Source organism: Gopherus evgoodei, chromosome 16 (assembly GCF_007399415.2).
Source record: "Gopherus evgoodei ecotype Sinaloan lineage chromosome 16, rGopEvg1_v1.p, whole genome shotgun sequence".
In the NCBI taxonomy this organism is placed as follows: domain Eukaryota; kingdom Metazoa; phylum Chordata; order Testudines; family Testudinidae; genus Gopherus; species Gopherus evgoodei.
This window is the reverse complement of record NC_044337.1, coordinates 24,223,196-24,242,911: the sequence shown is the minus strand read 5'-3', so window position 1 is coordinate 24,242,911 and position 19,716 is coordinate 24,223,196. Positions and strand designations below refer to the sequence as shown.

The following is a 19,716-nucleotide window of genomic DNA, read 5'->3' as shown; positions in this document are numbered from 1 at the left end:
ATTTATGGAAAGACTAATTTTGCCTATTTTTCTAAAGTCAGTTTTTCTGCCTTTGGACAAGAAGTAGTTGAAACTTTCTTTGAATCACTTTAAAGTTAGTTTTATGTGATAGCAGCATAGTAGTTAGAGCTCTGATATTCATTTAAACAGGGAACTTTCCTTGAAAGTTTGAGGAGTGAGTGAGCTGATGTCTGTAGCAAATTCACAAAACTCTTTGACCGACCTATGCAGATGACACTGATTCTGAGGAACGCAGTACTAATTCAGTGCTTATCAAATGGAACAAAGGGAATGTTACTTTGCAATCTACTTCATAATAAATGTTTAATGTGTCATTTAAATAGTCTTATAAAATGTCAGTGGCCAACATCATGACAGTGTTTCATAGAGCTGCAGAAAAAAATCCAGGGCAGTAATCAGGAGACATCTATTTGGTAAAACTGGTGTATTGTAATACTTAGGTGAACTATTGGGAAGTTAATAAAGAAAATCAGCATAAAGTCTCTTGTGTTGTCTTTTAGCTTTTTATAAAGAACGTGCATTTTTTCCTAAAATGAGATGTTTTGCAATTAAGTACAAATGTTAACTTGCAATCTGGGTTGAGATTATTGGACTTCATGGAATGATGCAGTTATAGTTTGAGCACTGAATGTAATCTCAGCCCTGTATCTGTACACATGGACATGGGACTGCTGCCTTAAGGATCTTTGTAATCAGGCTTTGTACCTCACTGTTGCTCGATGATTTATGAAGTTAAGTCCATTTTCATCTTTTTGTTTATCTGGTATCTACTGTATCAGTTTGTCACCAACTTTGGCTTGGTTTTAGGATTCTCTGTTCATTTTGATGTGTGCAGAGTCTTTATATGTTGAGGTTTCCATATCCTAAGGAGATGATTACACATTGTGCATCTTAAAGGTTAAGTCAAAACTCTGCATGTATTAAAGAGAACTGCTTAACAGAAAAAACCTTCAGGTCTGTTTTCTGGCAAGTAAAAGGGACGACCCAGCAGGAAGAGGGACCCAAATCTTGAAATATTCATCAATCAGTTTCCTGGCACCAGGAAACAAATCAGTCTTTTAGTGGGTAGAACATGATCAGTCATGTAATGTAGGAAATTACAATCATTTGCCCTACCCAAAATGATGTCGTCATGCTGATAGTGAGTCAGAAAGGTAGCTGTCTTGGTGCTTATTGAGAACTAAAGACTTGCATATAGCTCTTGGGGTAAAGGATTTTTTAATAAATAAAATTATTTAGCATTCCATATATAAAACTTGCGTTAAATTAAGAACTTTGACATCTATAGAACAGGTTTTAGTCTGATCCAGAGTTTATTCTCCCTGTAGAACTCTGTTGCTGATATGTGATATATTTGCATTTTCCTGCAATATAAAATGTTTGGATTTTTTTGGTTGTTTTTTTCTTTGTGTGTGTGTGTGTGTGTGTGTGTGTGTGTGTGTGTTATTGCATCTAACTTTCAATATACATGTGCTTCTTCTTGTCATAAGAGAACGGAGAATTCTACTCCTGTTTCAACACCATGCAGTGGGGGTTCTTATGACTTATGAATAATTTATCTCAATGTATATTGGCAACAGTAAGGCAGAACTGAACCCCAGCACTTGTATTTTCTTGTTTATAGCTAGAATATAGTCTTAAAAATTCAAGATTTGTTATAAAGTTTTGTATCTAGGATGCACAGTTATAACTGGTCAGTCACTGTCAATATGTACAGTATGTTATATTGTGCAAGATTGCTACAAGCAGGTGAGGTTATTGGAAAATAGTTCAGATAAGATGCTACAAGTTTTAATGACTGAGTGTCTTATAGTTTTGTCTACAATAAACACTGATAGGAATGTGACACTGGTATTTACTACTAGAAATAACTGCCTAGTCAATTACTAGAATTCATTGGTTGGAGAAATGAGTTCCTGGGGTCTCTGCAGAATGTGCTGTTCAGCAGGTTTTGTTTGCAAGGAAACTTTGAGGCTACTGGGCCTAATTCAACCATGTTTATGGAGTTACACCTGTTCATTCTGGGTCTGAATTTGGCCCAGTGAGTTTAAATGGTGGCAGAGAGAAGGGCTTCAGTTGACAGTTCGCGTGTAGAGATGAGGGGTTTCTTGGTGTTTAGGCCTATAGTAAGGATTCGGTGCTGTTCTCTGGTTGAAGGTGTATGTAGTTTGAATATTAGTACTACACTAAGTGAATAGTTTTGGCTACTCAGAATGATGTTTTGGTACCCTTTTTATTATAACTCATTTTCCTTCGACTACATCACTCTTGAGTATCCTTAAAAAGGAGGGGCGTGTCGGGGGAGAAATGTAGTAGCCACTCTGAAAGGACCTCTGCCCAGACTAGGGCACTAAATGGTCAGGAAAAGGATAGATTTTTCATTTGGTGGGTGGCCTGGTGAGGAGAAGGAAATGGTCTAAGCCTACATGTGTAGCTGCCTTTTGTTCCTCTTTCTCTTTTCCTCCCTGCCACCTCTCCACACTTGCAGTAGTGGTAGCAGAGCCTTTCTTCCAGTTGGGAGAGCAGAAAACATGGGCTACTCTGAGGTTGCTCTTTCTCTCTGTGTAGTGTCAAGTAGTGGATGGTAAGGACAAGAGATTATTATTATTTATTGGTCTGGCAGCCTGGAGAACAGGAGACCTCAACTGACTTCATACTCAAGTTTCTCTCTTGGCAGATAGCAGCAGCTGCTGCCACTGGGCTCGCAAAAAAACCCACTGTGCCGTCTTTGTGGAAAAGATGAGCATAGTTTTCTTTTTTGGCAATTCAAGTAGGACATTGAATGCATTTGCCTAACATACAGTGTTCTGGGCTCACTTCTGTTCACTACCATAAAACACCCAACGGCATAGTCATAGTCAAATATACTCAAGGCACCTGTACCCCGATATAATTCGACCCAATATAACACAAATTTTGATACAGTGCAGTAAAGCAGCCCTCCGGGGGGCAGGGCTACGCACTGGTGGATCAAAGCAAGTTCGATATAATGCAGTTTCACCTATAACACGGTAAGATTTTTTTGGCTCCCGAGGACAGCGTTCTGTTGGGGTAGAGGTGTATTAGTTGGGGAGGAATGTGATTTTTGTAATAAAGACATTAGAAGCTGTCACAGGGTATTTTCTCAACAGAGCTTTATTAAAGAGTCTTACTTTAGCAATGCATACTTGTAAGAGGAAAGCTTAATTAAAAAATACAGGATGTTAATAGACTAAACTGCAGAACTCTGGCAGATCTTCAGACTGCAGTCTAAGACTGTTTTACACATGTAGATATCTAGTTAATATCCTAAACGGCAGTGTCTGCGCATATAGTTGACAATATTTTAGTCAACTATGTAAAAAGGAATAACAGTTAAAAGCTGCAACTCCTGTTTCCTATTAAAAATGACTGTCCTTGGATATTGCCAGTGCAGATATTTAACATATTTAATAGTGAGCAAGCCAGCTGTGTTTTCTTTCAAAATACTGAGGGCAAAATCCCAAATCCTAGTTAGTAATTAAAAGCCTTAAAATGACCTTGAATCGAACCAAACTACAAAAGCTGTCTTGAAGTAAATTTATGGTTTTTGTTCATTGCAGAAGAGGTTAGTAGAATTATGTACTACACTGTTTGCTAAAATATTAAGTGGTAGCCTTGGGTGAACACTGAAGATCAGAAATAATTAATAAGACATTCCATTAAAGCACAAAAGAGCAGCGCAGAGTGATTGCAAGCCATGTCTTTTAAAACGACTGGAAAAGTAGAATAGTTTGTGTGGAATTCAGAACCAAAGATTGTAAAATTGCTTGTTCCAGTCTTACCTGACTGGAAATAAATTCCCTTGTAAAAATTTACTTTTAAAAATGAGAAATAGTAAGTTTCCATTCAGGGAGGAACCAGTCAGTTTTATTAGACTTTTTAAAATAGAAAGTTAACTCCATTTTTCTAGTCAAAAAAACTACCACGATAGCGATGAATATTTAAATAGTATTTGTATGTATGAAAACCATATGCACTTGTCTTAGCTTGAAATGCTATAGTGTCACAGTTGCATTGCTTCACTATAGATACCACTTGTGTTGAAGGGAGGGGCTCTCCCATCACCTACCAGTAAGTAATTCACCTCCCCGAGAGGCAGTCGCTAGGTCTTCCGTCAACCAAGGACTGTCTTTGCTGAGGGTTAGATCGGTTTAATTACACCACTCGGGGTGTGGATTTTTCACACCCTTGAGTGATGTACATAAGTGGACTTAATTTTCTAGCATAGATAGTGTTCTTAGACCTGATCTGTTACTCTGAAAACCAAACTGTCCCAGTTCTGTGGCTTTCTTCTATACTTTGGAATGTTTATTTGCAGAAGCTGATTTTTCCCTCGCATGCCACCCCCCCCCACCCCCCCAAGTTTAAAATCACTTCTGTTTCATACTAAAGGAAGCGAATAGGTAAAGAGCATTACATCTGTTTTAATGTTTGTATTGGATCCCACACTTCATTGTTCAGGCTGAGCCTTGAACTATTATCTTACTGATGATTAGGAGTCTTCAGATTGTCTCTGTAAGAACTAGGCTTGTCTGTCAATAGAGGAGATAACCCTTGTCCCGCAGCATCATAAAGATGATAAACTGCTGAAGGATGAGCTAGAAAGCACATAGTGTAATACATGTATATGTTAAATACATACATGGCTAGATTAGCTGTTAAGATGGATTTTAAGTATACAGAATAAGAATATTTTTGGCATATGTGCACGTACAGTTCTAACTGAGTAATGTGTCATGAGAATGCAATTATGAGAGGATGGACAGGACTTAGACAATTGAACTTGAATTTCAAGATTAATATATCATAGCTTAGAGCCAGTAAAAATCAAACCAAAATTACTCCTGTCATATCTGTGGTAACTGTGGAAATGAATATTTTTGAAAACAAAAATAGTTGGCAATAGTCTAGGGTAGTGTTTCCCAAACGTGGGACACCACTTGTGTAGGGAAAGCCCCTGGCGGGCCGGGCCAGCATTATAATGGGGTAGAGGTGTATTTGGGATAATTTCTGAGACAGTAAGGAGCAACATGTTAAACTCCTTTCTCCTCCATCAACCTAATGGCATGTTAACATGCCCAATTAAAAAAAAAACCACTATTAGTTTTTACTCTTGATCTTTATTTTTGCAATTTGAGCATATAATCTGTCATTGCAAAGGCCACTAAGTAAGCAGCAGTCTGGTAAACTTTTTGCTGTTTGCAGTACTGCAGGATGATATATTTAGTAACTTGTGTTTCATGTTTTTAAAGGTCCCAATTTTTAGAGTTACTAGCTTTAAAATAGGGGAAACTCCATTTTTGACGGTGTTGTGAAGAGTCAAGCATCTTAAACCTTGTCTATGCTATGAATTTACTTTGGTATAGCTACACCACTGAGAAACGTAGCTATACTCACTCACCCCCAGTATAAATTCTTCTGTCAACCTAGCTGCCATCTCTTGAGGAGGTGGATTACCTATGCTGATGGGAGAAGCCCACCAATGGGCAGAGATAGTGTCTACGCTGAAGTGGCACAACTGCAGCAGTGCAGCTGTGCCACTGCAGCGTTCTAAATGTAGACATACCCTAACTCTTGTAATCATGAGCTGTCCACTATGTTCAAAGACTGAATTATTTTCTCTGCCTGGTAAGCTATGCTTTGTGTCTTATGTGACTTTTGCCACAAGACATGGTTTCTAGTGAAGAGAAACTCAGTCTATTTCCTACTGCTATGTTTCAGCTAGTAGACTTGATGCCTACAACTGAGTTCTAGTTGCAGAGAACAGCCTGACTGGTTAAGTCCATGCTAGCAAATAACAACAGGTTGTTAAATACAATACAACATGCCATGCAAAGGGGAGTTTGAAGGGATTTTTTTATGCTGGCTTTCCTGGTGTGGTGTTTTTTTTTATGGTGTGCATTGAAGAGGAACCTGCTGCCGATTGGATGGTAGTGTATTGGACTTAGTTCCTTGTGGTCAGCTTGCGAAGTAGCAGCAGCTCTGAAGGATACTACTTGCTTGGTTCTTCTGTCTAGAAAGCAAGTAATCAAGTTGGCTGAATAAATTGGCTCAGAAGAGAAAGCAGGAAGGTAGAGGAACTGTAAGTCCTTACTGTAGAGGTGCGCTGTGTGTGTGAAATGTAGAACTGGCCCTGGATGATTAGAGGGTGGAAAAATTAATGAGATCTAAAATATATGAATAAAGAGCTGAGGAGGATAGTGGAGTTTTAACTGCATGAAATTGATGGTCTTACTTTGCTACACAGTACTTTGCATTTGTGAAATGCTTCATAAACATGAAGGTTAAATTTTCAACCTTGGCCTCTAGGTTTGAGAGCCTAACTTGGGACACCATTGGCTTGGTGAGTGGAAGTAGAGAGCACCCACAATTCTAGTTGAATAGGCACTGAGGGTCAGTGACACTGCTGAAACTGAAGCCCAAAATGTCTCGGATTACGCCTCCTAAAAATGGGGGCATCCATGGTAAAGCAGTCACTTCTGAAAACTTGGCTGAAATATACAGATAGAGGTCTGTTGTTGTTTTTTTTTTGGGGGGGGGAGGAAAGTGAAGTGCTGAAACTGTCATTTTATCTAGAGTACAAATCTGTGGGTCTGCTGGGAATAAAAATTGGGAGTCTTGACTCTCAATTTGTAGCTCTACCACTACACAAATATTTTAAAGCAATATGTTACAGAGATTGTCTCAGTCAGATAAAACATGGAGCAGAAAGATTCGCCTTGCCATTGAACACTAGGAAGTCATTGGGCCTGTAAATATTTTGCAGAATTTATTACTTCAGCAGGTTACTAAATCATGAATCTTACTGCTTTGTTACTTAATAAAACGTGTAGTCTGAGGGTTAGAGTAATGGAAGCTGATATTTGATTTTTGTTCCTGGCTTTATCGTACTCCATGATCTTGACTAAACCACTTAATCTCTGTGGCTCAATTTCCCCAACTGTAGAATGGTGGTGGTCTTCCCCATGAGAGGTGTTGAAGCTGAGTTCATTTTTTGTAAGCTAACTTCACTCTAAGCATAAAGTTCAAGCTCTGCACTCCCATTTTCAGTGCGCTGAAGAGCTCTGCTGTCACTTCATCCTCCTGTTTCACTTCTTCATACATATCTTCTATAATGGCTACTTTGGTTTTCTCCCACTTGACACCTTCTCTCATACACTACCTATACTGAGAACAGCTCTTTCCCATTTCTGTGGATCAGGTTCCTTCTTTTGTTTCCTACAAATTACTTCCCCCCGCTTCCTTTATGAAGTTCTAAATGTGTCTGAACTGTTTTGTGTATTCTGTTTAGTGTAAACTCCTTTAGGTCGAAAACCCAATGTTTTCTACATTTAATATTCTATATAGAGTGATTTCAGTCCTTGGATGGAAGGTTCTTTGTATGCAAAGTGTTATGCAATGCAGTGCATGGTGGACTTGTACATCCTTTTTGTAAATTTTTTTTTGTTAAACAGTGCAAAAGACACTTGAGTGATTTGGAATAGTGTGTGCTTCTAAATCCCTCATCTCCATATTACCTGGAGATAATATTTGTGCAGTTGAATCTTCATGAGGATTAGCAGATGTTAGTAGTGTGGTAGCTACATGGGGCAGCCCATGGTTAATGAATATTAGTGACTTGTTCCTTGTACCTAATGTTCCCTGGTGTTCTCCTTTTACTCTAATAGTAATTGCCTCTTCCTCCCTATGTCATTGTGGTATTGGTTTTGTATTTCCCCGACCCTAAGGGGGATGGGTAGGGGTGTGTGTATGGATTTAGTGCATCGGCTTTCTTGTCCTATGGCTTTTTTAGTGTTTTTGACTTCTGGAACCAGTTTGTAGAATTTTAGGACCATGAATTTAGTTTTTTTGGTCTTGTGGAAGTTCTTCCATCTAAGATTTGAATTAATGTGTATTAGAGCTGAATATTAACTTGCCAGTCAACATGGTTTCTGATGTGTGGACTTAGATGTATCTATTTTTTTTTTCATTTTTATAAAAAAAGGCAATTCAAGAAAAAAGGGAATAAAAATTATTCAGAGATCAGGATTGTCTACAATAGATAAACCCATTTTTCATCCAAAACTAGTTAATTCTAAATATCTTGTCTACTGTTCCACAGAGTCAGAATATAGCCTGGGGTCTCAGAATATAGCCTGGGGGTCTCACAACAGCAAGACAGTACGTTTTTGTCTGTTACTGTCATGTATCCATCAAGGTTATCTCATAGTAATACCTTTCATTTCTATACTGTAGGAATCAGTATCAGGTAGTATTTGATTCAGACTGCCTTAATCTTTCTAGTGCCACGTCTCACTTTCTGTCCAAAAACTGAACCATGCCATCCTGCTTCCTTTTGTCTTTATTTAACTGGGACAATTTTTAACCTAATGTAATAGCCACGTTGAGTCGTTATGGGTCTTGTCACACAGAAGACCAGCATAATTTTGAAATTATACAGTTAATTTTTTTTCTTGCAAGTGGCCAATTTCAAAAACAATATATTATATTGTAAATCTCATTTCTTGTTTTTTATCAGTAAACTCACTAGAAAAAGGCTTCCAGGTATTCTCACACACAAATGGCAGATTAACTTTTGTACATACTTTACAAAAATCACAACACTTCAGAGTTAAATGATACAAATCAGGGGTCAGCACAGAGTGTAAATTAAACAGTGATGTAAAGACATAGTGAAGAAACATACGTTGTGCCTGAATCTTCTAATATGGAAGATGAGAAATGAAGATAGATACTTATAAAAGATTCCCTTAAGATTTAAAATTATTTCATGGACTGCAAGGAAAGCCCTTTTTAGAAAGAGTTGAATTGAGACTGCCTTTTGTGCGAATGTGCTTTGGGAGAAGCCTTTGATTTAATGTTTTAGAAATGTAGGTGAGAAGAAAAAAACCCCGATAAGTATCAGAGGGGTAGCCGTGTTAGTCTGGATCTGTAAAAGCAGCAAAGAATCCTGTGGCACCTTATAGACTAACAGACGTTTTGGAGCATGAGCTTTCGTGGGTGCATGCATCTGAAGAAGTGGGTATTCACCCACGAAAGCTCATGCTCCAAAACGTCTGTTAGTCTATAAGGTGCCACAGGATTCTTTGCTGCTTTAACCCTGATAAATACCTTTTGGCAAAACTCTGTTTTTCTTTCCTTCTCTGGCTTAGAACCTGTGCAAGCCTCATGGAGTTGTAAATTGCAAGAAAATAACTTGTTAGCTCTCCACTGCTGAGCCTTGGCAATAGAAATGTCAGTCTCTTTTAATGAAGAGCACTGTGGAGTTCGCAAGTTTGTACCTTCCACCCGCAGAAGTTGGCCCAATAAAATATATTACTTTACTCTCCCATAGTCTCTTTTAATAGCTTTTTCTGAAGTGATTTTGTGTAGTTAAGATTTGTTGTTCCAGTTTACGTTTTATGTTTATTGGTCACAATCCCTTTTTAGCAATCTCATTGATTTGAGATTAGTTGGATGGTGAATTTTGAATGAACTAACATTCAGTCAAAAAACTGCATCAGAGATTCTTCTGAGAAGAGAATTCATGGTAATATGATAGCATATAGAATCATAGACTATTAGGGTTAGAAGGGACCTCAGGAGGTCATCTGGTCCAACCCCCTGCTCCAAGCAGGACCATCCCCAGATTTTTACCCCAGTTCCCTTAATGGCCCCCTCAGGGATTGAACTCACAACCCTGGGTTTAGTAGGCCAATGCTCAAACCCCTGAGCTATCCCCCCCCCCCCCCCAAGTAAAGCAAAACTGTCCTGAAGCTTGTTTTGTAACACATTCATTGAGGCTATGTAGCAGTAATGCCATCAGACAGGAGCTCGTTCCTAAAATACTTATCTTCATGCAGCAAATTTTACATGTTAGTCTCTACTGCATTACACTGTAGAGGGGAAACTGTTGTTTGCAGTCCTTAGTCTGAGTAGATAAAAGATCAGCTTTCTGACTGCCTGGCACTAGCCTAAGAAAGGAGGAGTCAATCTGTATCACAGTGGGGTGTTTCTTTTTAGAGTGCAAGAGCTATGTAACCACACTAACGTGAGCAACATATGACGAGCCTGTATGGTGGGACAAGATGCATACTGTAGCACTGTGAAAAGAGTAAGTAGTGAATTGGAGTTATGTGGGGTCTTCAGAGTGGGTCAGACTCTGTCTAACATGCACATATTTTTGCTACAAATTGGCTTTATAAAATTCTTATGTCTGTGTGCTGATTCTGTAGTGTTAGCTACAAAAGTTTCACAAACAAAATTCGTCTACCAAAGTTATCACGCATTGAAAAAGAGACCGAAGGGGGGTGTGGTGGCGGGGGCCACACACAGAAATTGATTAAAACTGTATGCCAGCTACACTTCACTTCCTGTTTTGTTTACTCTTGTGTGGTGATTGTGAAAGTGCAGACTCACAGGAAACATGATTTGGAAACCAAGTTAGTTGTCAAATAAACATAACTTACAGGCTACAGCTGCTAAAGGAGGAGTGGATGTGAAAGCAGGAGACTTTGTTCGGGACACACAGGAAGAGGTACTAGTGAAAAACAAAGTGAAAGGAAAATTACATTAATGCTGCTCGATCAGTGAAAGTATTAACTGCTGGTTACTTATTTTAGGCAATTTTGATCTGAGTTGGAAAACTAAGGGCAAAGGCACCAGCATCTTTGCAGAGGGATGAGTTGTTTAATATTTGAATCAGTTTTTGAAGACATTGAGTGGGGTTTTTTAAAGGCATGATTATTTAACTGTAAAGAACATTATTTTAAGAGAACATTACAGGAAGCTCTTATTTGTCACAACTGAAGGCTAACTCAATCTAATGATATTTAATGTCTATATCAACCATTTCACTGCTGATCATTTTAGCAGAAGCTTTAGGCTAATATGCTTATCCACTGTTGGATGTAGCTATAAATAGATACCAACCAACATCACTTCCATCTTTCTCAAATTGAGCCAACTGCTGTCCTTCCCTATCCAACTCGTACATGCTTCTGCATTAGATCAGAAATGTCAGTGGCATGCTGATAGGGCCTTACCTTCCTTAACGGACTCATGTTTAACAAAAGGTGACCAAAAATTGGAATGAAACCATTGATTCATTTCATGTAGAGTGCTGAACAGCCGTTGGTTGCTGGTGACCTGAGGCTGGGATGGAGGCAGCCTATTTTGAGAGAAATGGCTCCCATTTCCAGTTCCTTGAAGCATTCAGTCCCTTGGCTAAAAGCATGTTAAACTTGAATCAAATCCTGTTGAGAAGGAACTTCTTGCTGTTCCCAGTTTTACAAAAAGGGGTAGATGCAGTGTATGTTTAATGTTACCAGTGGGATTTGAGTGCAGAATAACAGATGGAGGACCAGCAGTAATGGAAAGGGCAAGACCACCTGGTAAAAGGGTTCTAGGCCATGGAATAGAAAAACCCTTTCATTCTGTTTATGCAGGTTACTTAGATCTAGCCACACAAACAGTTGTATCATTTTGATTGTTTTTAATATGAATATTGTTAAATGGAACAACTGTGTGGTGACTGTTACACTGGATTAGCTTGCCCTGGTAAACTTACAGGGACAAATCCAGTAAGATTCATCTTAATGAGAGTTCACACACACAAATTATATCTGTTTAGTTACTCACTTTTGTTAACTGGTGCAACTTCGGTGTGTAAACAGGCTCTTAGATTGTCATCTCTCTGGGCAAGGGCAAGAACCATCTTTGTCACATGTATGTACAGTGCCTAGCACAATGAGGCCCTGGTCCATACTTGAAGCCCCTATGTGCAACTGCAGTACACAATGAAGTATTTTGAATGAGCCTATCACTATACTTAGCATCTAATGAAAGCATAGTAGTAGAGGGAATATAAATTCTGTAACAGAGCCAGCCTCCTACCAAAAGCACTGAGCCAAATGACAATGGGAGGCTTGAACAGACAGTAAGGCAGAATATGCCCTTTGTGTCGCATTCAGCACTACTTGTGGAGACAGGTGAGTATGAGGCGGCACAAAAGGATAATTGCTATTGTGTCATTATGTCAGTTCACATTTTGATGGTTCTTTGCTGCCAGAAGCACTCTGTATTTAAATTTTGTATTCTGCAAAATCTGAATTTGTCATGGGGTGCTAGGTTTAGCCCACACGACATGAGTTGGATAGCACTTTAAAGTAAAAGTTTAAAGGAAATAAAGATCACTTTCTGTCCACAATAAGGAGACTTGTTTGTCTCAAAAGCAGTTGTATTTTTCAGGATTCTGTTAGTGTTGAGGACCCAGATCAGGGCAATATCTTGGATATGAAGGCAAGCAGATAGGTTCTTTTAAAACAAAAGTTTTTTTCCTTCTCAACTAGCAGGCAGTCATAAGATTAAAACAAAGCCTAGCCTTAATGGTACTGTAACATACTAAATGTACATCTCTAATGTTAATGTTGAGCAACTTACTACACAGTAGACACCCTGTAATTGACTCAAAATAATAACAGCATGTAATATTATCCATATAATTATAGAAACATTAAATATCCAGCAAGCACATCCTCACTTGACAGCTGTCCTTCAAAGTAGATGGTGCTAATGTACATTTTTTCCATGTCACTTTCTAAAAATTGTCAGTTACCCCTCAATCTATAACTATTCCCAGATTAACTGCTATTTAATGTAGTTTTAAAATTGAGTATAGATCAATAAATTATGGATAAAAACATTGCATGGATGTTTTAGGTCTTAAAAACAAGCCTTACAAACACAGGAAATTCAGATTTAAGATGAAACTTGAAGACAAATGTAGTCTAAGTATGGAAACACAGTTAAGGGACCCAACACCGTTCAACTTCCCTCTATAGTGATGCCATGCAATAACAGGTTCAACTGTGACTAGTGCATGAATGTTTAGCCCCATCGTAGATTAAAATAACTTGGAGCAGTCAGGGGGCACCTTTAAAGACTAAAAGATTTATTTGGGCATAAGCTTTTGTGGGCAAAAACCCCACTTCAGATGCATGAGTACAAATTACAGATGCAGGCGCAAATACATATTTTCATCCTCCCCCGCCCAGTGTATCACATGACTGCATCTTCCCAAAGTGGGTTTTGGCTTCACCCTTATTGCGAGTAATAAAAAGTGATGGCTTCTTTGAAAGAGGGAATCCTGCATTTGTAGCATCAATCCTATGTCCAATGTGCTGAATAGTGTTGATGCTGCATATACCTACAGCATTTCTGTTAAAATAATTGTAAGTGCATCATAAACCTTCCTGTGGCTCTTGATTAGATTATATTGTGAAAGTTAGATTGTCTTCCTGCCCAAGCAATTTCTGAAACAGATGTTATCTGGAGTAAAGTCTGTTTTTTGATTTTTGTTTTTATTATCCTTGATTCATTTTTAGTCACAGTAACAGATCAAATTAGTATTCTATTATATTCACTACTGTTAAGGGTCAACGGAAATATGTATTGATGCAACACAAAATATGGATGGTTATTTAAGGAGGAATATTTCCACCGACATTTTTCTATGTGAAAGGCTTACCAGCCTAATTTTAGATTTCATTTTATATTGCATTTACTGTTATTGATGGTTCTTAAAAGTTGAGTACCTCAAACAGTTAATTAGAGTAAACAGCAAGGAAAAAATCTGGCAAGCTTTTGAACAGTGGCTTTCAAACTTTTTAACTGATGACCCACTTTTACATTGCAAGCCTCTGAGTGTGATACCCCACCCCTTAAATATATTAAAAAGTGTTTTTTAATTTATAACACCTTTATAAATGCTGGAGCAAAGCAGGGTTTGGGATGGAGGCTGACAGCTCACAACCCGCCCCCCGCCCGTAATAGCCTCGTGACCCCCTGACGGGTTCCGACCCCCAGTTTGAAAACCTCTGCTTTTGAACAACTTAAATGATTTGATTTAGAACTAATTGTGTAGTCAATTATGAGATATTACCATCCAGCATCGATAACTTTCTAAATGAAAATGTTTTTATCTTCTGGAACAGAGCTGAAGTGTGTGCATAAATGCCAAAAGATGGCGAATTTTAAAACTCTCACTTGGGAGTTGCTCTTTACTATTCAGTATATCCCATAAAAAAGCTCCAACAGTTGCTCCTTGGAGTTTTAACTCTTCATAATAAATATCTAAAGTGAATAAGAATGCAAATGTTTGTTTGTTTGTTTGTTTTTTGCTACAGAGTTACTATACTGACTTTTTTTTACTAGGTAGAACATCTGACTAACAATGTTTTTACGTAGGTCATATCTTTCTACACAAAGGCATATAGATGGTATTTTGGATTATAGATGCAAAGAACTTTTCCATACTCAGTACTATGGAATAAGGCTTGAAAGGAATATATTAAACCTTTTTGGTTTTGCAAAATAATTCTGATTTATCTGTTCTTAAAAGGCTACTCTTCTCTTCAGAAGGGTTGCAGTTGTCCTCTCCTTTATATAGAACTGTGGGCTTTGCAACGTACATATTATCCTGCTTTCCCACTCCCCATCATGGTTGGTCAGAGGACAGTCTAGAACTTGATGGGCTGTTTCTCCACGCACTATATTTTATTCTATCTTGAGTAACTCTAATTCTAGATCCTGTCCTTAAATGATTCGAGGACTAAAATTACAGTAAATGAAGTGAATGAAAAAAGTTGTGCAATGTGAGCCTAGTGCTTGAATTGATGGACTTGAGGGCTAGATATGGCCGACTTGCTCTGCTAAAGAGAATTATGTTGGATACATATTTTGACTAGGTGGGGGAATAGACTGACAGAATGGAAGGAGTGTTCCTTTGTAAAATGTTTTCAAAGTAAAGTTCATATAAAAACTAAGCTGTAACTTAAGTAAAATATAACACAGGCTGATCCATCTGCATTTCATTTTGAATCAGTTATGACTGAAGTTGTCTCATAGCCAAGAGTCATTTAAATAAAGGCATGTATGTTTCAAGAGACTGTCTTTATTCTTATGTCTTAGTACTTTCTAATTTTTCCTTTAAGGCTCAGTCTTTGATATTACCCACCTCTTTCATAGCACAAGGTTAGTTTTTCCTTACTCAGGCTTATAAATGAGAAATCACAGCAGGATTAAGGTTGTGGTGGGATTTTTTGGTAAGCAAAGAAAGATGTCTTAGGTTTGGACACAATTTGTGGTCAGAGCAGTCCCTCAGAGGAGGGGTGGTTGGGCCTATGCTCAGATGACAAGCCTTGGAACTACATTGTTGGTGAAGCGGGACACAGGCCATCTGTGAAATGTGACAGTGATGAAGAGTGAAGGAGTGAGTGATTCAGTGGGAAGTAAGTCTTCTCATTTTGTTCTTGTACAGTGATTAATTTGATTCCTTTTAAGGAACAGATTAGGAGAGGAAATTGCATCTGAGCATGTGATTGCATCTTTGAACTGTAAAGTAAAAGGCTCCAAAGCATTTGAGTTGGTTGTCAGGAAGAAAAAATCAGAACAAATGTGGACTGTGGAATAACCCTCTCCCTCTCCTCCTACAATGCTGAGTGCAGCGAATAAACACAAAGATAAGATTACCCATTGTTGTGCCATAGCATTTTACAAAATAAACAAAACAAAATGATTGAAAGATCAACCACTGCTTGAAACTGACTAAACTCTCTTGGAATTATCCACCAGTTTTGGGTTATGAATCCAATTTTGGCCTTTCAGATACAACAAAAATGTATGAACTTGATCCAAAGTTCGTTGATTTCAATGGGAGTGTTTCCACTGACTAATTGGCTAAGCTAAGAGTGCGTCATTTCTAATCCGAAGTACAGGTCTGTCGCATCTCATGCGCATATAACATGCGCAATTTCAGCTTTATGTGGTTGGCAAAAACAAAACAGAAAATCCCCCAAAAGAGAGAAATAACAATGTTAATACTGTACCTGTAGTGTGGGCGATTCCACCCGCCATTCAACTCAATGTAATTTTGACTATTCGGTTTTCTCTTTATGTGCTAACTGCAGAACGTAACCCCCGTGTAAGATGAGACTTGCCTGTATAATATTTGAAAAAGTATTCTGGGTATACGTAGCAATTAATGAATATGCCTACATCCATTTATTTCAAGTGCTGCCTCGTTCGAAGCCTGAAAGATTGACCTTTTAGGTCAGTTTTCAAATGAATGCTACAGCTTCATAAAGAGGAAATATCTTTAATGGTAGTACTGAGTGATGATTTAATAAAGGTTTCTGCACCATATGTGGGCAGGAAGTGTGTGTGAGAGGAGGGGAGTCAAAGCAGCAGCAATACTATTTCAAGATATTTCCATTAGTAAGGAATTAAAATATATATAAAACTGACAGGAAAGGATTTATTGTCTTTAGAAATGACAGCATTAGTAGTTACTTTAAATTCTTGCTACAGGCACAATAATATATATTTTTAAAAATAGAACCTTCAATATTTGAGACCCGGTAAACACTAGGATCTCAATATTTGAAAGATTCCTTGAATTTAAAACCATGTCTGTGTTCCATGGCGGAGTATAAAATTCTGTCAAGTTTAAGTGAGATTTCTTTTCCAGTTGTCAAAATCATCACTGCTCTGGGCTTAATGAGAGGGTTTGTTCTGTGTACCTAGGGAAGGATTTTGCATTTCAGATTTTAGTCTAGTTCCTACTTTTTTTTTTAATCTTGTGCTTATAGCACATGGGTTGGAACCAGAAGATGTGGACTCTGTTTCAAGTTCTATCAGACTGGCTGTGTGACCATAGATGAGTCTCCATGCCTAAGTTTACTGTCTTGTGGTGTTTGAGGCTTAATTAATGTGATAAAGTGCTTTGAGATCACATAGTGGAAGTTTCTATATTGAGTAAATGCAAAATATTTCATAGATGACCCTATATTTTACCCATAGATCCTCACTTTTTCAGGTGAGAAGCGATGGTTGTCTGAGAAGTCTTCTCTAATGTACATTTGGGGTGTTGAGCTACAGACTGGCTTCTGTTTACCAGCAGAGGCAAATTTGCTGTGGATGACACTTACTTCTGATATGAATGTATTATATAGCTTGTGATTTCCAAGATAAATAAAAGCTGAAACATGACTGATCTTTTTTTAAAAAACAAAAACAAAAAAATAAAACAGAAAATGACTTTAAGCATGTTTGGTTGCTGCTCTAGTACTACTTGCCAGGTTTTTATAATCTTTAAAACAAAACAACAAAAATCTCCCCTGGGATTATTTCATATGTATGATTAAGTTATTCTGTTCTTGACTTGAAAGCCTTTAGGGTGAAAGGTTAAAGATGTGGTATGTCTTTGTTGCCATACAATGCATTTCCTTAGCCTGAAACAAGGAGATGGGTACAGTGCTGTAGGCATTAACGACTAACCAGGAAATTGGAAGGATTAGTGGGCCTACATTTATTTCTAATAACCCACTTAACCCAGAGAGCATCTTGCATTCAAAATGGATGCAGCTGAAGTATAAATTCATTTGATTAAAAAAAAATAGAATTACAGGTTTTCAGTTCATACTTCAACATCTGTTTGTTCTGTATTGAGGCACTGCATGTAAAAACTAAGTAGGTAACTGGGGTGGCTATGTGAGGGTTAACCCCTTGATACTTAGCGGGGAGCCCATTGATAAGGTCTGAGAACAGCAGGAGGAGAGAAACTAATCCCATTGTCTTGTTTCTCTGCTAATGAGTTTCCAAAGCTCTGGGCTCCTCTACTACAGCAATCTGTCTATTTGAAGTAATAGTGAGTAGTGGCTCTTATCAGTTACGGGTGAAGTTCTTTCCTTGTCTTTGAACGAAAATTTGTCACTAGATCTGAAAGAATCTTTCTAATTTCTCCTTACTACAGAGTAGCTTGTGCTATTACACAGGGTAATAGTACTGTATCTGGTGCTGAGGGGTGTAACAGGCAATTGTCTAAGATAGTGGGCACTGAGCATCAGGGAGACTATCAAAAGGGGCTTTTACTTGGAGAACAAATATATATAATTTTTTTAAAAATTCTGGATAGGTCACATGACAGTTGCAGACTATAACTGCTCTGTTCTTCAAATGGGAGCAAGGGAATCTGTAATGCCCACCAGGTGCACGCTGTGCACCTTGCAGTGTGTCAGGGTATGTTCAGGGAGTTAAGTAGTATTACTGAATCCCATTATAACTCATTAGGCCTGGTTACTTGAGAGTCTCTCTCTCCATTTTTGCTTAGTAGTTACAGTTGCTTGGCTCAGTCAGGGTATTTCTGCATTGCAGGTGGGAGCAAGCCTCGCAGCGCAAGCACACAGACATGCACTAGCAGGGCTTGAGCTAGTGTGCCAAAAGTAGCAGTGTTGATGTGACTTCGGTAGCAGCTTGGGCTCTCAAGCTCACTGACCCAACCTGCTGGGCCTGAGCTTTGGTGGCTAAACCTGGGACAGAGTCTCAACATCCACACTATTATTTTTAGCGCACTAGTGTGAGCCCTGCTAGAGTCTAACTGGGCAGGGGGCTGCTCCCATCTGCATAGTAGACTTACCCTCAGTTCTCTGATATCTCCATGTTCAGTAAAGGCTGAACTGGGGTCAAGAGTCATGGAGGTGCACCAGAGTTCTTTTAGTGCATGCTGGAAGTCATTTTTATTTTAGCTAGATTACTTCTGACTATTTTATCTAGGGGGAGGAGGGAGGGTTTTTTGTTTAGTTTACATCCCTGATTCTTTTTTTCTGATCTTGGTACCAGTGGGAGATTGACCACTTGTGTTGATGGGTGGTTCTGCTGGATTAGTTTGAAATTGTCTGTGTATTTAGACTGGTTGGCTCTTCTCTAGATTTTTAATCAGAGGTAGTATAGTTTTGTGCTGCATGTAGATGCTTTGCAAACAAGCATCTTACAGACTTCATTGCTGGAAGCTTTGAACGTATCCCTGAATAAGATACTTTTTTTCCCCCTCTTATTGTATGCCCAGGTAGTATGCCAGTCTCAGTTGCCCACCATGAATAATACAAATAAATATTCCCTGCCTCATGTTAAACTGCCTTCTTGTATTTTTGAGGACACTGCCATTCTGTAATGCCTCTTTTTCAAGCTATTAATAGGACTTAGTTTCTCAGGATGCTTGAGCCATCTCCTATCACACAGTAAATTAAAAAGACAAAACAAAAACTTCTAGGCCTAATGACAATCCATTTTTATGTGGGCCTTTGTCCAAGAGTGTCCTCTGGTTCTGTCTATTCAGACTTCCCTTTACAAGCATATGTTCTTGTTCACTGGTGTGGAACGGTTGAATGGTAGCTGCTGTTTGGCGTGTGCTGGGTCAGAAGTGCCCCAGATGTCAGGGTGGAGTTGGGAGAGATGATTGGAGCATCAGTGCTGAACTCAATGAATAGTGGTTAAATTGAATTTGCCAGGATATAAAGGTGCAGGAGCTCCCAAGGCAGACTTGGAGAATTATAGTATGCTCAGTGCAGAACTAACAGGGCCCCTTTTAACCTTTGTAGTTCACTGGATTCTGTGGATGTCTTTCACAAGAAATAAGTGACAGTATGTTATGTAAGCATGTTCTTTCTATAAGTGTTGATGGAAAAATGTATTATGATTTTTCTTTAGTCATATGTTCCAGCTGATTACCCGGAGTAAGTGGATGTCTTTTGAAATGAATTGTACCCATGTCATACTGTATCTGTGTACAAAAGGGGGTCTGTTCTCACTGGTGCACTTAATCCTCTTTCCCACTTGTGGGAGCTAGGCAAGTATCCA

General features: G+C 38.5%; 1 protein-coding gene across 5 annotated transcripts in view; it reads left to right on the top strand.

The window, feature by feature from the left end:
- Positions 1-19,716, top strand: part of NR6A1 (nuclear receptor subfamily 6 group A member 1) — a 189,771-nt gene that overhangs the window by 10,476 nt on the left and 159,579 nt on the right. For 2 of the 5 annotated variants that reach the window (XM_030535642.1, XM_030535641.1), the window contains exon 1: positions 10,447-10,558. The exons of 2 other annotated variants lie outside the window; for them this stretch is intronic. The gene's annotated coding sequence lies outside the window, so the exon portion shown is untranslated. Of the gene's footprint in view, positions 1-10,025; positions 10,136-10,446; positions 10,559-19,716 lie in introns of those variants that run through there. One more of the 5 variants, XM_030535639.1, reaches the window with a different exon arrangement.